Below are 11,704 nucleotides of genomic sequence, written 5' to 3' on the forward strand. Positions count from 1 at the left end.
GACTTATGAATCGATATACCGTTATCTAAGGTTACTTCGTAAAGCTAAGGCAGGTAATACTTTGATTTTTGGGGGAAAAAGTTAAAACTAAAATAAGATCTAGATTAAATATCAATAAAGCGGATATCGGTATGTAGTTCGTCGTAATTAGGGAATCAATTCTTTATTGGTTTCTTGGTTTTAAAGTAAATCTTTTCAGTTGACGCTATTGGTTAAAAGTTTTATCTCAAACTCTCGCTCTGTTGAATAAACTATGATTTTATATTAACGTAGCTGTCACTTATAGTTAAGTCAAAAACCACTTTTTGAAAACAATAGAATCCGTAGAAACTCTTTTTAAGAAAACACTAATCGTTTAAACACCCTTATCTCAAACTCTCGCTCTGTTGACTTAGGTTATATAATTAAATTCAAATGCTTAACTCTCGTCCTCACATTCAATCTTTAAAAATACTTTTTGAAAAATGTTAGAATTTAATTAACTCTAAAAATTGCTTTCGCCCTGATCTAGAATTAATGTCCAATTTACACTGTCCAGTCAAAACCTCAAACTCTCGCTCTATTGATTTTAACTTCTTTATGTTCTTGCTTTCGTACAAAAACTTTGTTATTAAACCTGTAAATTGAGACCGTAAAAAGAGTGATTTTAATTTTAAACTTAATTAAACCAACTTAGTTTTGATTCCTTCATTCCGCTTATTTTACATACCGATACCTAAATAAATCATCCATACATGCTAAACAGACTTAAATAAATAACATGCATAAACAGATTCATCACAGGCAAGCAGCAAAAATTAATAATAAAAACAAGCATATATAAATTCAACAAATAAATAAAGAACCTGAATAATTAAATAGCAGTCTTGAACACTCCACCACAGACCGGTTGGATTTGTTCTTGAGTTCTTCAATCAGGCAGAAAAATAAAACGAAGGAATAAAAAAAACTAGATTCTAACGTAAGGTTAGATCCGGTAAAAGGTACACAATAGTTTCCGGTGTAGAAACTATTGTGCAAAAAATTAATGAAGTGCTATAAAAGGAAATAGAATTGCAAAAGAAACAATCTAAAAATTATAAAAGAAAATACTATAAGGAATATGCTTAAGCTGCTGGAAAAAGAAAAACGCAAAGAAAAACTAAAACTGGAAAACTGTCTGGAAAGCGTGGAACCGAGGAAGGGTTTGCAAAGCTGGTATTTATATTGGCACTTTCCGTAACGGTCTTCAGAAGTAGTCCGCGTCAAAGGGTCTTCACGTAACGGAGGTATAGGCGTGGAAATAGGATTCAGCGTGCAAATAGGACTCAACGTCTCTGAAGGAAAAAATGTAGGGGAATGGTGTGACGTCCGTCACACCATGTGTGACGCTCGTCACAGGCGTGTATACAGCGTGCCGCTCGTCACAGCCTCTGTGACGCTCGTCACAGGCACAACGCCTGTGCCTTCTTTGGGCTGGGCTTGACTTTTGCTATTTGTTTCCAAAAACTTCTTTTTGCACCTCCTTTTCTTCCTTTTTTTTACTTTTGCTACAAATAGATACCTGAGATAAATAGAAAGGAAATACTGCGTAATATCTGATAAAATGAAATAAATTAAAGTAAATAATAATATATTTTAATTGAATTAAGTCCTAAAATGTGATATAATTTCATGTTATCAAACTCCCCCATACTTAGATCTTTGCTTGTCCTCAAGCAAAATACGGTATAGAACTTGTTTTTAAAAATTTTAGCCAGATGAAATTTCAAAACACACATCAATTCGTACTAGGTTGCATGTAAACCCTGTTTAGAAGTAACTTGAGTTTAATCTTGACATCAACAACCACCGTCACAACCTCAGATAACCTCACCTTATGCAAACCAGTTCAAGTAATGCCATTATAGCTATCCTAGTTCCTTTACTCTTATTTCACCCGTTTTCATTCTAGCGAAATCACATTAAGCCCTTTATCTTTTCGCGCACATAGTGGAGTAACCGGTTAGTGATTCTGATCCCCTTTCAGCTAGAAGTTCTGGTACATAAGTCGGATAACTTCGTTATTCAGTCCATTGCAAATTGCGGGGGATCGAACCGTAGTCCGCCCTACCAAGTTCAGTACCAGATACCTACTGAACCAACTCATAATGGATCTCTCGTATTATGCTTTTGTATGATCTGCAACCTTTAGATTAAATGATCTGGTAAGGATCACCTAACATAATTAGTGCATTTCCTGATATATATATATATATATATATATATATATATATATATATATATATATATATATATATATATATATATATATATATATATATATATATATATATATATATATATATATATATATATATATATATATATATATATTTTATGTTACTTTGGGAATCATTCACTTATATTCATCGGTTCTCCACGTAGTTCGCTATTAAGATGGTGCTGACTTCTCGTATAAACTACTCGGGGTTACTATAAAACTAAAAGTTCAAGGGGTTGGTATAATAGGTACTTATCCTGATCTAACATGTTGAGGTTCTTAGAGCGTTGTTATGGTAATAATTTTTGTCTTGATTTCACTCAAGTTTTATAAAATAAGCAACCTTTATACTTATTGGGTGTGTTAAATTTTTGTTATGGCTCATGAAAATTTGAGGGGAAATAGATAATAGAAAGTTTTTCACGCTAGGGACTTAACTTAAAATAAATCTATATTATGATAATATTTATTTATTTTATTTTTTTTATAAGGGAAATAACAATGAAAAGAAAAGTACATACTTGAAAAAGGAAAAAGGAGGATAGAAAGAACACGGTTTTCCCCCCCATACTTAAATTAAACATTGTCCCCAATGTTTGAAGGAAAAGAAATGAAATATAAAAGAGAAAGGAAAAAGAAAAGTTAAGGTTGCCTTCCGCCTCTTGTTCTTGGGCCTGGTGATCTCTGACGTATTTCTAAGTCGTCAAACCTGCTGAACAACTCAGTGAACCGCTGATCGGTTATGGTATTCCTCTCTGCCTGCTGTTGTTGCATTTGGCGCATCATTTGCATCATTTCGAGATTCTGTGCTTGCATACCATCAATAGCATCCATGATGTCGTCGTTGGTTGCAGGCCTTCTTCGTCGACGACGTCGGGAGGATGGGCCAGCTGCAGTATCGGAAGGGTTGAGCGGGACTGATTGTTGTTCAGGAGCGTTATCACCTTGCTCCATTTCTTCGAACTCGTCTGCAGACGGGTTGGTATGCGAAGGCTCGGTAGCTTCGGGAGCATTCAGATCATAGAGGTGGCGGTTGGGATTGGTGACATCGGTTAGGGAAATGTTAGGGAGAACAATGCTTGGGACGGCCTGGTTATTCACCATAAGGTAATATTTTCCGCCTATTCGGTTCTTTATTAGGCGGCTGGACCGGCAGTAGCCTATATCCATAAATAGGGGAGGTAAAGATTCTAAAGTTTGGAGTCGGTCCCCTAGGTTTAAGCCAAGTGCTATGGTGGTTATTAATCCACCAATTACAAAAGGTTGACGGCCTCTAGCACATAAGGTGCGGATATGATGAAATAGTAAGGAGGCGGCGTTTACCTTAGCCTGCGGTTCGAAGACGCATTCGAGGAAGAAGAGTTCCTTTGCGTTGACCTTGCTGTTGTTCGGTCTTCCAAAAACGGTGTTTTGTAGGATACGGATAAAGTACCGTATAGTTGGGTTATGTATATGGGAAACGAGGAGCTCTTCCCAGTTGTTGGCATCTACTCCGGATATTTTCCTAAAGAGGTCGAAAGCCGCAATTGTGCTCCAGTTTAGGTTTGGAGGGATTCTGGGGTAGACTTGACCTTTTGTGGGAAATTGTAGCATGGTACTCAATTGGTTTTGGGTTAAGGAGTACTCGGTGTTGAACATACGGAAGGTTGCGGTACCGGTTAAGAATTCGTCCTCACCAGCTGGAGTGTTGTACGCGTATGAACTTAAGAATTCTAAGGTTAGGGATGGGTAGGTGGGTTGATTATGCGTACATAGAAAGGTTAGATCGGCAAGGCGGAGCATCCACTCGATACCTTGAAGTAATCCTAATTGTTGTAAACAAGTTGAATCAGGATACCTGGTAGAGATGACGCCTCGCTGTTGAAAGCGCTCGAATTGCTCCCTTTGATAGTTTTCATCTCCGGATCGGAAGATGATATTTCCGAAATTCTGATTTCCCGCCATACTGATGAATGAATTGAAAGGAGTGGTAAAGGAAAGAAAGAAATGTATTTTATATTAGATAGTGGTTTGTGGTGAATGGAGGGGGGTTTTGATGGGTATTTATAGGAAAAGAATTTGGAAGTTGGAAAGGAGGTGGTTGAAAAGTGAATAAATGTGGGTTAATGGGAATAAATGGGAAAGGTAAAAAGTAAAAGGGTGTAATGTTCGTCTCCAACGGCACTGTAACGTTCACCTAGTCAGAAAGGTGTTACGCTCGTCACAGGGGCGTGACGGTCGTAACAGGTACTTGGCATGCCGTCCGTCATAGGTTGTGTGACGCTCGTTACACAGTCTTTTTGGCATGGCTTCAGCTAGCGTTCTTCAGAATAACTTGGTAATTTATTTTTATTATTTTTTTGTTTTGTTTTGCTCCAGATTATTTTATTTTGCTATTTAATTTTCCTGCACGTCATTCTACTTTGCACAATGATGCATAAATATATTATTCTTTAATAAGTCATGTAGGCAGCAACAGTAGAGAGCATAATAGATATTACATAATAAAATGAGTAAATAGCTTCAATAAAATAATCATAATGTAACAATGGAGAAAAACAAAAAGTGCGAAAGAGAAACAAATACGAATATAATTTGAAATAACATTAAATAATTAATCTAACTTAAGACTAAATAACTAAGAAAAATAAATAAATTCTATCCATCTGCACGATCTCTGGCCGGAGGAGCAAAGGAGTTAACACGGTATAGCAACTCGTGAAACTGGTTTGTCATACTGTTCATGTATCCAAGAAATTCGTGCCTCAAGCAAGTGAACTCTTCTCTGAGGGCATCTTGTTCTGACATCAAAGCTTCCATGGCAGTGTTATAATCAGTTCCGGGCATATGATGTCTAAGGTCGGGTATTGCCGATTCTTCGGTCTGAGCAGGTTGAGGAGGAGGATCATTATCATAATATCCAGATGGTGTCTGAGGATCTGATTCAGCATAAGGAATCTGGTCATCATAAATCTCATAGTCATCACAAATCTCATATTCCTGGATGGATTCAGTGGATCTAGCAGGAGAGGGGGTTTCGTTCAGGTTGTAGAGCCAGTTGTTGCGGTTATGAACACTAGTCCTAGGATCGGGCATGGTGAATAGGCAAAGAACTTGGTTATCAATAATAAGCTCAAACTCATCAGACCCTAGGTTTGCTATAAACAAAGTGTTGAAGAGGAAGGGTATACTCATAGTAGTAATGCCACAAAAAGGGCTTAAGTCAAGCATAGGCTGACGTAATCCAATAGCATTACCTATCATAGTTATCAAACCGCCTATTCGAATTGGTGCTCGCTCATCTTGGATAAGGTGGTCCAAATTTGCTAACATAAAAGTGGCACCGTTTACTGGACGGTTCTGGGAAGCACAAAATATGATGAAGAGTTCATCACGTGAAACTGTGGTACTGTTTGGCTTCTTCCCAAATAAGGTGCGGGTCAGGATCTTATGGAAATAACGGAAGGCCGGGTTATGTATGTTTCCAGAGAGAAACTCATGTTCCTCGGGATCGTCATTTCTAGTCAAGTTACCCCAAAAGTGTTCAAGTTCTCTATATTCGAAAAGTTCCTCTTGGCTCACTGTGAATATGTCAAAGGATGTAGGGAAGCCTAAAAGGTTGGTAAAATCTTGAATATTAAATTGGTACTCCATGTTAAACATTCTGAACTGTATAAAACCTCTGCTTATTCCTTTTCCATGGCTGGGTAGATAGATCAGAGAACTAAGGAATTCTAGAGTCAGTCTCCGGTAAGTGACAAACTGTCTACGGATAGGAGCGGTTTCCCACCCTATCTGATTCAGCAAATACAGGACACTTTGTCTTAGTCCAAGGGCAGTCATTGCCCAGTCATCAGCATACAGGCTAGGTAGCATCTCTCTCGTGGCTAGTTCCTCAAACTTTTGTTTCTGAGCTGTTCCTCTGAATTTGATACCCATACGATCAATATGTCCCATTAGGTTAGTGTTAGCTAGAGAAAAGAAAAACAAGAGTTTTAGTCAGGATTTGGCCGAATGCCGAAAGAAGAGAAAAGTTTTTAATAAATTAAAATAAATTAAGAATGAATACTAAACAGAAATTAAAAGAATAATTAAGGAAGAAATAGAAAAATAGAATAAGGAAATAATAAAATAATTGTGGGTTGTCTCCCACTAAGCGCTTTGTTTAATGTCGCAAGCTCGACATAAAAACAATCAATTATAATCTATAATTTCTGGAGGCATTTCGTCTAAGTGCAAGACTTGCGAATCTTCATTGTTTTCTGCATAGTGATAATGTTTTAGACGTTGCCCGTTTACGGTAAATGGTTCCATAGATTTGCCTTTAATTTCTACTGCTCCACTGGGAAAAACATTGGTGATTTGAAAAGGACCTGACCATCTAGATCGTAGTTTTCCCGGAAATAACTTTAGTCTGGAGTTAAATAAAAGGACTGTATCGCCTTGTTTGAAGGTTTTCCTTGATATGCGCTTGTCATGCCATTGTTTTGTTCTTTCTTTGTAGATTCTGGCATTTTCGTAAGCATCTCTTCTGAGTTCCTCTAATTCGCTTATATCAAGGATTCTCTTTTCACCGGCGGCTTTATAGTTTAAATTTAGATTTTTAATAGCCCAATAGGCTTTATGTTCTAATTCTACCGGGAGGTGACAGGATTTTCCATAAATTAGCTTAAATGGGGTTGTCCCTATGGGTGTTTTGTAAGCAGATCGGTATGCCCATAAAGCTTCTGGTAATTTCAATGACCAGTCTTTCCTTGAAGTTGCGACTGTTTTTTCTAGTATTTGTTTGATTTCTCTGTTAGATACTTCCACTTGCCCACTGGTTTGAGGGTGGTAAGGTGTCGCTACTCTATGTCTTACGCCATACTTAAGCAGTAGTTTTTCGAGTACTTTGGATATGAAATGCGATCCACCATCACTGACTACTATTCTTGGGACACCAAACCTTGGAAATATTATATTCTTAAAGAGTCTAGTTACTACTCGTGTGTCGTTAGTTGGGGAAGCTATAGCTTCAATCCATTTTGATACGTAGTCAACTGCCACGAGTATGTATTTGTTGCCGAAAAAGGATGGAAAAGGTCCCATGAAGTCTATTCCCCACACGTCGAAAATCTCTACTTCCAAAACGCCCTTTTGTGGCATCTCGTCACGTCTAGATATGTTTCCTGTGCATTGACATCTGTCACATTTCTTAATAGCTGCATGCACATCCTTCCATATACTTGGCCAATAAAAACCGGCTTGTAGGATTTTAGAGCAGGTCTTGGATGTACTTGCGTGTCCACCATAAGGAGCGGAGTGATAGTGTTGGATTATACTTTCTACCTCTTCTTCGGGTATACACCGACGGAAAATACAATCGGGACCTCTTTTAAAAAGTAAGGGGTCATCCCAGTAATAATGTTTTATATCGTAGAAGAATCGTTTCTTCTGTTGGTAGGATAAGGTAGATGGAACTATTCCGGCAGCTAAATAATTGACGAGGTCAGCGTACCACGGTGTAACAGATATTGCTAAGGTAGTTTCTACCTGTTTATCAGCGTTATTTTCTTCTAAAGTAGCTATAAGCTTATCGTACGAGAAATCGTCGTTAATTGCTGTTCTTTCCGGTTCAAGGTTCTCAAGTCTAGAGAGGTGATCTGCTACTACGTTTTCAGTTCCTTTCTTGTCTTTGATTTCCAAATTGAACTCTTGTAGTAACAGGATCCACCTTAGGAGTCTAGGTTTTGCATCCTTTTTAGTTAAGAGGTATTTGATAGCAGCGTGGTCAGTGTAGATGATTATTTTGGCTCCGACTAAGTAAGAACGAAATTTATCTAGCGCAAACACTACTGCTAGAAGTTCTTTCTCGGTTGTGGCGTAATTCATTTGTGCTTCATCTAGAGTTCTACTTGCGTAATATATAACATGAAGCTTTTTATCTTTTCGTTGTCCTAAAACAGCACCTACAGCGTAATCGCTGGCATCACACATTATTTCGAATGGTTCATTCCAATCTGGTGTCTGCATTATGGGTGCAGAGATCAGTGCTTGTTTAAGCGTTTGAAATGCTTCTAAACATTTATTGTCGAATATGAATTCAACATCTTTCATCAATAATTCGGTCAACGGTTTAGTTATTTTAGAGAAGTCTTTAATGAATCGTCGGTAAAAACCGGCATGTCCTAAGAAGCTTCGTACTTCTCTCACAGTCTTCGGAGGTTGAAGGTTTTCGATTACCTCTATTTTGGCCTTGTCTACTTCAATTCCTCTATTTGAGATGATGTGTCCTAAAACAATTCCTTCTTGTACCAGAAAGTGACATTTTTCCCAATTAAGTACTAGGTTTACTTTTACACATCGCTCTAGAACTTTCTCTAGGTTTTCAAGACATTCTTCAAAGCTTTGTCCGCATACAGAAAAGTCATCCATAAATACTTCCATGATGTTTTCTAGAAAATCGGCGAATATTGCCATCATGCACCTTTGGAAGGTTGCAGGAGCATTACACAAGCCAAACGGCATTCGTCTATAAGCGAAGGTACCAAAAGGGCACGTGAACGTTGTCTTTTCTTGGTCATCAGGATGAATTGGTATTTGAAAGAAACCTGAGTAACCGTCTAGATAGCAGAAATGTGAATGTTTTGCTAATCGTTCTAACATCTGGTCAATGAATGGTAAAGGGAAATGATCTTTTCGGGTTGCTTTGTTTAGTTTCCTATAGTCAATGCACATTCTCCATCCCGATTCGATTCGTTTGGTTATAGTTTCTCCTTTTTCATTTTCAATGACTGTTATACCTCCCTTTTTTGGTACTACGTGTACAGGACTAACCCATTCGCTATCAGATATAGGATATATGATACCTGCCTCTAATAACTTGGTTATTTCCTTCTTCACTACCTCACTCAGGATCGGGTTTAGTCTTCTCTGGTGTTCCCTAGAAGTTTTACAGTCTTCTTCTAGCATGATGCGGTGCATACAAATAGAAGGACTTATTCCTTTAAGATCGGTGATGTTGTAACCTAGTGCGGTTGGATATTTTCTTAAGATATGCAGGAGTTTTTCTGTTTCGAGCCTTCCTAGGTCAGCATTAACTATCACTGGTCGTTCAAGCTCTAAGTCTAGGAATTCATATCTCAGCTTTTTGGGAAGTGTTTTCAGGTCTAAGGTTGGTTTCTTAAGGCATTGCGCAGGGTCCGGTGTTATTGCTAAACATTGGTTAAGTTTGTCTTCTACAAGATAGTCAGATGATTTGTCTTTTTCTAACTCCGTTTCTTTTATGCATTCATCGATGATATCCATGAAGTAACATGTATCTTCTATTGCAGGTGCTTTCAAAAATTGGGAAAGAATGAACTCAATTTTCTATTCTCCTACTTCAAAAGTGAGTCGTCCTTGTTTTACGTCTATGATTGCACCGGCAGTTGCTAAGAACGGTCTTCCCAGTATAATGGGTGTAACTTCATCTTCTCTAATATCCATAATTATAAAATCCGTTGGAATGTAGAATTGACCTATGCGCACTGGAACGTTTTCAAGAATTCCTACAGGATATTTTACGGAACGATCTGCTAGTTGCACAGACATTTTAGTTGGTCTTAATTCTCCCATTTCAAGTCTCTTGCATATGGATAAGGGCATAACACTAATACCGGCTCCTAAATTGCATAAGGCTTTGTCAATGACAAATTTTCCTATGTGACAGGGTATAGAGAAACTACCTGGGTCTTTAAGTTTAGGAGGCATATTCTGTATTATAGCGCTACATTCAGCAGTAAGTGTAACGGTTTCGCTGTCTTCAAGTTTTCTTTTATTAGAAAGAATTTCTTTTAAAAACTTGGCATATGAGGGCATCTGCGTAATAGCTTCTGTAAACGGAATTGTGACGTTTAATTGTTTTAGTAGGTCGACAAATTTTTTAAATTGGCCCGCATCTTTGGTTTTAATAAGCCTTTGAGGGTAAGGGATAGGTGGTTTATAAGGTGGTGGAGGTACATAAGGTTCCTTCTTTTCTACGGTTTCCTTATTCCTTTCTTCCTTTTCCTTAGGTTCACTTCCTTCCTCAGTTGACTTTTTAGAGTTTTGGTTTTCTATCCTTGGGTCAGACGGTCCTTCCACTTCCGTTCCACTTCTCAGTATAATTGCATGAGCGTGGCTTCTTGGGTTAGGTTGGGGTTGGCCAGGAAATGTACTAGTTGGGGCAGCAGTAGGCGCTTGTTGTTGAGCTACTTGTGATATTTGCGTTTCCAGCATTTTGTTATGAGTAGCCAGGGCATCTACTTTACTTGCTAGTTGTTTAATTTGTTCGCCAGTGTGTACATTCTGGTTTAAGAAATCTTTATTGGTTTGCTGTTGAGAAGCTATAAAGTTTTCCATCATGATTTCCAAGTTGGATTTCCTAGGGGCGTTATTGTTAGATGTAGATGGAGTCGGCTTCTGATATCCCAGAGGTATAGCTGGGGCTTGATTTGGAGATTGTCCAGGTGCGTATAGAGCATTATTACTCTTATATGAAAAATTGGGATGACTCTTCCAATTTGAGTTATAGGTGTGCGAATAGGGGCTTCCTTGAGCATAGTTTACTTGCTCCGCTTGGATTCCTGTTAGGAGTTGACAATCTGCAGGAGTGTGACCTTGGATTCCACAGACTTCGCAATTCTGAGTTATTGCAACTACGGTGGCTGGAGGTGATACATTTAAACTTTCAATTTTCTGGACCAGAGCATCCACTTTTGCATTAACATGATCAAGGTTACTTATCTCGTACATGCCAGTTTTCGTTTGAGGTTTTTCCACCATTGTTCGTTCGGTTCCCCACTGATAGTGGTTTTGAGCCATGCTTTCGATAAGTTGGTAAGCGTCAGCATAAGGTTTGTTAATTAGTGCACCACCTGCGGCGGCATCTATTGTTAACCTCGTGTTGTACAGGAGACCATTATAGAATGTATGAATTACTAACCAGTCTTCTAAACCATGATGTGGACAAAGTCTCATCGTGTCTTTGTATCTTTCCCATGCTTCGAAAAGAGACTCGTTATCTTTCTGTTTAAATCCATTTATTTGGGCTCTTAACATAGCTGTTTTGCTTGGCGGAAAATATCGAGCAAGAAAAACTTTCTTCAACTCGTTCCATGTGGTGACTGAGTTGGTAGGAAGAGATTGAAGCCATCTTCTAGCGCTATCTCTTAGTGAGAAAGGAAAAAGACGAAGTCGAATTGCCTCTGAAGTGACACCATTAGCTTTAACAGTATCAGCGTATTGGACAAATACGGATAAATGAAGGTTAGGATCCTCGGTAGGATTCCCAGAGAATTGGTTCTGTTGCACTGCCTGCAACAGTGAAGGTTTGAGTTCAAAGTTGTTTGCTTCGATTGCGGGTCGAGCAATACTTGAATGCGGTTCATCTTGCGATGGAGCATCGTAATCTCTAAGAGCACGAACTGGTTCTGCCATCTCGGGTATCGAAGGGAAAATATTTTTGAAATCAGGAAGTTCTAC

At 38.4% G+C, this 11,704-nt stretch overlaps 1 non-coding gene across 1 annotated transcript; it reads left to right on the forward strand.

Moving 5' to 3' along the window:
* Window positions 1-11,174: 11,174 nt before the first annotated feature.
* LOC127088660 (small nucleolar RNA R71) lies at window positions 11,175-11,281 on the forward strand. Its single transcript, XR_007790487.1, has one exon. It is a non-coding gene; the product is annotated as a small nucleolar RNA R71 (small nucleolar RNA).
* The last annotated feature ends 423 nt before the right edge of the window (window positions 11,282-11,704 follow it).

Source organism: Lathyrus oleraceus, chromosome 5, assembly GCF_024323335.1.
Source record: "Lathyrus oleraceus cultivar Zhongwan6 chromosome 5, CAAS_Psat_ZW6_1.0, whole genome shotgun sequence".
Taxonomy (NCBI): domain Eukaryota; kingdom Viridiplantae; phylum Streptophyta; class Magnoliopsida; order Fabales; family Fabaceae; genus Lathyrus; species Lathyrus oleraceus.